The sequence below is a fragment of the Silene latifolia genome, chromosome X (assembly GCF_048544455.1).
Source record: "Silene latifolia isolate original U9 population chromosome X, ASM4854445v1, whole genome shotgun sequence".
NCBI classification, from domain to species: Eukaryota; Viridiplantae; Streptophyta; class Magnoliopsida; order Caryophyllales; family Caryophyllaceae; genus Silene; species Silene latifolia.
The window spans coordinates 87,731,495-87,737,494 of NC_133537.1; positions in this window are offsets into that span (position 1 = coordinate 87,731,495).

Here is a 6,000-nt window from a genome sequence, read left to right on the forward strand (position 1 = left end):
AATGAATTAGGTTAGAAGTGAAAGGAGAAAGCTCTCCTTATGGCCTCTCTAATTCGGCCAAACCGAATGGATCAAGGGGAAGTGGGCTTCCACTTCCTCTTAATTTAAACTTGTGGTCCGGTTCATAATTCGCTAAGTGTATATGACACGGTCTAATTATAAACTGTCATCGGTTATCGGATATTAAAGCATCAACCAATTACACGGATTAGTTGAATTATTTAATACGTGTCCGACAAAGACAATATCGTATAATTATATTTATCCAATATACATTAATCAAATATAAATCGCTTATATTTAATTTTACGAATTAACTGGTTAATTCGCCTTAGCCCATGATATTTAATCCGTATTAAATATTATATCTCAACATCACATTTTAACTAATTATTAGTCAAATAACTCAGACTAACTGGTTAGTCAAAATTGGCATCTACATGACTGTATTTTCATACCGTCACATCACTCAAACGTATCCTATAGGTGTGACTTTTAGGGACCAGTTGATCACCGCCATCTGTATGACAATAACGTCAAACTTATCTAGCAAGCCAACCGTTATTGATAAACGTGGATCAACTGATAATGATACCAAAAGTATGCCCTTTGATCCTTTTAGAGGTTTGTAAGTCCTTGCACTAACTGTTAAGGACACCAACCCCAACAGGTACCACAGACGTGTTCCGAGTACCTATTCGTGAAGTGTGGTGTCATGGGCATGTCCCTGGTGTCGTCGTTGTTTTAGGTACGTCTGGGCGTGTCCTGGTACCGGTGTGGTGATCGTATAGTCCTGTCTTGTTCATATCATTAGCATATTGCATACTTACATATCGTCTCGTGTCCTATGTTTATTTATTGAAACTGACGTGTTTACGTGTCTGTGTAATTATCACCTATTTTCGGGGTGACCTGTGTCGATCCATATGATATTTTCGATAATATGAGGAGCAGGTTGAGTACAAGTTGATTTGGTGTCACGTGGGAGACAGAACGAGCTTTGGACTTGGAGTTGAGTGTCACTTCATTAGAAGAGTATAGTAGTCATGAGTTTTATCATTTCTTTTATTTATTCATTCATGGTTATGTAATCCATTAAATAATTTATTTATATCAATTATTTTTTAATTGCAACTCCGATTCACCGCCTTGGGAAACCAAGATGGTAACATCCTCTCATTGCCTTGGCCGGGCAAGAAGGGGGCATTACAAAGTGGTATCAGAGCGACGATTTTGGACCTAAACCAATGAACCAAAATGAACTTAGGCGTGTCTAATAAAATGAACCCGACATGAGTACAATAGGAGGTCAGGTTTGAATGAGTAGGCACCTTCATACCCAAACTAGTGCCTATTTTCTCGGTTAGTCACTACGTGGGTGGACACAGGTACGGGTAACGCTATATGAAAGTGGTATAGTTACATATATGTTATGATAATTGGTGCATTCTTGTGGTGTGTGATCATATATGACATGAGGTATGGTAAGATGTGGAAGTTGGAGGAACGAATGATGTATATGTGTGTGCATGAGGGACACTAGTCCTGAATTTTAGCATATAAATGTCGTGTATGTGTTCAAAATTATTTACGTTATCGTTAGAATATAAATGCTGATGACTGTTGGTAGAGTAGCCACGTATATAATGGTAATGTATTAGAGACGACAAGTATGATATCGTACGAGCTAACTCGGGAGAAGTCACCCGTAGTCGGTGGACTCTCAAACCTTTCTTTGTATTGCAGGGATACCATCATTCAAATTTGATCGACAATTTCTGGCCTAAGGGATTCACTCGAGCGAGTACGGGCACATATTCGATCGAGTAAGAGGACAGTCGACCGAGTAAATCAGTCACTCGACCGAGTGGACAATTTCAGAAAGTGGTAGAATTCTGGGAAAATCCATTCGACCTAGTAACTCAGTCACTCGACCGAGTGCAGTCGGTACTCGACCGAGTGAGTCTGATAGGTTGACTCACTCGTGTAATAACTCCTTTTTACCAATTCTTATCTTCTTCTTACCTCTTTCACTTCTCAGAATTTCAACTTCCAAAAATCTCTAAAATCATTCCAAAAACACAATTTCCATCATTTTTGTGCTTAGATTCAAGATTCTTACTCCATCTTACTCCATTAATCACCCTTAATCTAACAATGTAAGTAGTTCATCTTTCTTTAGTTTTTCCCCAATTTGATTTTTTTTTCTAGATCTACCCTATTTTGCTCAAGTTTCATGAATTGTTTGCATATTTTTGGTTAATTCATGATAGTAATAGACTTTTTACATCATTATTATTGCTAAAAATCAAATTTTTATGTTGAAATCTTGTCCACCATGAAGAACTCAAAATGCACATTAGTAAGTCGTGATTTGATTTGGATTTGTTGTTGGGTTTAGTTGGACAACAAAGGCCTAACCTTGGTTGTTAATGTTGAATCTCGATTTATATGTTAAAATTTCGTCTTAAAATTTCGAAATATAGAATGGTCATGCCCAAATTTTGATTTTTCCATATGTAAACTTAACTTAATTGTCTTTCGAAATATGCAGTGTGTTTAGCCAAGATTTGATTTTATATCTTAAACATGGTTTAACTATGTCATTAAGCTATAGTCTTATAAGTGTTACTATGAAATGGTTTAAGACAAAGTTTTCCTCATCCAAAAGGGAGTACATACTTTCAAAAAACGGTAATACAAATGTTCAATATGGTTTAAATGTTTCATGTAAGTGTTAAATTCTACACCATGACGTTTTGTGTAGTCTTACAATGAGAAAATTATGTGATAAGACCCTTAAAATTTCGAAAATGGGTAGTGAGTGCACCCGAATTTTTATTTTCATATTTAAACTCACACTTGAAAATTTTCTCTTGATTCTTCCATTCTTGCTAATAATGTGTTTCATTGATTTGATATAGAGAATTTGCCTTAAGGTTTTTCACATTTCCAAAATGCGGAAGCATGCCAAATAATTCGACCCCCATATTCATTCTTAGAATACCGGTATTAAGGTCGATAAAAAGCTTTCATCATTTTAATTGTTTGGAATGTGACATAACTTCACCAAGACTTCATTTTCCTGGAAAAACTTGTTTTAAGTGAACTTTATTTGGATGAAAAGTTAAGAATATGGTGTGAAACTTATTTTCAAATGTTGGTTATCAATTTGAATCATAGGGGGAAAACCTCTATTCAATTCCAAATTGTTTTGATTCTTACCTATTCCATTCCGTATCTTGTTGTGTGATTACATCTTGTAGCATGTCGAGGAGTACTTTAACCGGCCGCAGAAAGAATGCTCGTGCCGAACTGGAGGCACCACCCGCCATAAACACTCCAGAATACCCGGGCATCAAATTTCAGAGTGAAGCCCAAATGGAAGCCTTCCTTGTCTTGGCCACTAGGCTTATAGCCGCGACAAAATGTGTGTCGACGGTTACTTTGAGAGCCTTAGGGATAGAGAGGGAGGAGCATGATATCTTCCCGGTCCTTGGTTTGGAAGGATTGTACAACTTGGAGGAGGTGAGCTACCATAATCTCACCCTTGATTTCTTAAGCTCCTTTGCCTACGACGAGGAAAACCATGCCGTGAGCTTTAGGCTCAAAAGCACCTCTTTCAATTTGACTAGTGATGCCTTTGCCGACAAATTGGATGTGGAGAGGAGAGTCGAGGGTAACTATGACAAGGTCGAGAAGAACATGAAAGCCATGAACTACTTTCCCTTTTTCACGAGTCGCCGTAGCATCCAAGTGAGTACCATGAAAACAAGTGACATTGAGCGCCCTGTCCTAAAGATCTTTTTGTGCACCTTGACCAACCTCCTTTACTGGAGGAAAGACTCGAGCAAGCTCAACTCTACGGAGGTACTAATCTTGAGTTCTTACCTTAACCCTCACTGGAAAAAGCATTTTTACTTCAATGTTATGTCTATGGTATGCTTAGCTCTTAAAAGAATGACCGAATCGAATAAGTGTTCCTTAGATTGTGGAGCCTTGATAACTAGGTTGGCAAGAGACTTGTTAGACTATGAACCGAGGGAGGTAGATGTGCCCATGTCCGTGAAGGTTGGTATACTTTGATATTTCTTGGTTGAAAAGCAAGTCTTGGATTGTGGACGGGAAGGATAAGGATACTTATTCGTGGAAGGTGGACGGGGAGTGGTATATAGAACTCCCCGCCGATGGGAAGTTACCCGAGATCTCACATTTGGAGATGGTTGGACCACCTCGCCCTCCGGTTCAAAGTTACACCATTCCTAGTGGCCTTATACACTTGACGATGAGACCATGGAAAGGGCTACTCCTCTACCACCTTCCCCACCCCGTGTTTTCATTGGGCAAGCACCTACATCGTCCACCATAACCATGCCTACCCCGATTCCACCACCACCATACACCGAGGTATATGCCCAACCTCCACCAACCTATAACCAAAACTACCATCTGTCGGACCTTATCCAAAGAGTGAACACCGACCTTGTGATGCGAGACTTGCATGAGATGGCCTATAATCGAGGAGTGTGCCCCACACACTGCCCTAGCTACTGGACCTCTATGGGAGATACCTCGGGTATTTTTAATGCTTATGGAAACACCCCGTCAAATTTAAAGATTACTATTTTTCATGGTGCGGGGTACTTGCTTGGCCCTTGGGGGTGGAGGTACGTCCAGGGTGGCGGCGGAGCCTATGGAGCATGATGGTGGGCATGGGAAGGAGGTGCTCATGGAGGATGAGGGTGGAAATGAAGAATAAGAGGATGAAGGATGTGAAAGGGAAGGGGGATCAAGCCGGAAGTGAAGAAAGAGTGATGAAGGACAAAGCGGTTTGAAAGCAATGAGTGAAGAGCCCCAGCAAGAGAAGGAAGTCATCCCGTAGTGTTATGATTATGAGCCGCATTCGTGGAACATTTGTGTCGGTTTGACACTTGAACTATTTATTTTGGATGTTTTAACCTTGGCCATAAGGCAAAAACTCGTTATACCTTTAGTAGTATGATGGTGTGGTAGCCATCATTGAGACTTAATTGCTTTTGTGTGAAGGATAAGTACATTTGAAGGCCATTTACGAGCCAAAGACACCTTACTCAGACGACACTCGGCCGAGTACTCACTTCACTCGACCGAGTGGATACCTTCACTCGACCGAGTAGAGCCATGGACAGAACCTAGAAACCTCCTGGAAAGTGGGCACTCGATCGAGTGGATTGGTTTTACCCCGTTTTACATAATTTTGACCAATTATCAAGTGCATACCCTTGTTTAGTGACCATAATTGCCCCTTAGTAGTTGAGTGGGCCTATTAAGACTTGCATGATCGATTTTCATGAATTGTTTACGTTTGGTAATGATACTTGGTATGCCACTTTTGCTTGGTGTATTAACATTAAAAGTGTGTTTAAATAATCAATAACGACATAGCACGACTAAATAGGCGGCAAAGACATGCGATAATCGTATGTGACATGTGATGATTTTCGCGAAATGTTAATGAGTGCCACTTATGAATTTCATGATGATTGCTTGATACATAAATGAGTCTTATAACGATTATAAACGCGAATACTCACATGAAGTGAAAATAGACACAAATGCACGTGCAATTATATGGTACTTTTGACACGGTATATGCATGGCATGAGGATGGCAATCGAGTTATATTATAATACATAATTTATTACGTGGTGTCTATCATTTTGTCCTTGTCATGTGTTTCGTAGGTAGCTTATGAGTATATCCATGTGTTCGAACATTGAACATTGGGACGAAGTTCTCTTTTAAGGGGAGTGAATGTAACAATCGGAAGTTTTAGGAAAGAGAACGAGAATGACATGAGTATAGAACAACCTCGACAGGCGTACAAATGTATACAAGTCGGGAAAGAAGATGTGTACGAATGTAAGAGAGTACTTTCGGTGAAGGAACACGTGGGAGACGAGTGAGGAAGGTAAGAACCATATCGGCATGACAAGAGTGAGTGCTTGGGGGGAGACGGGA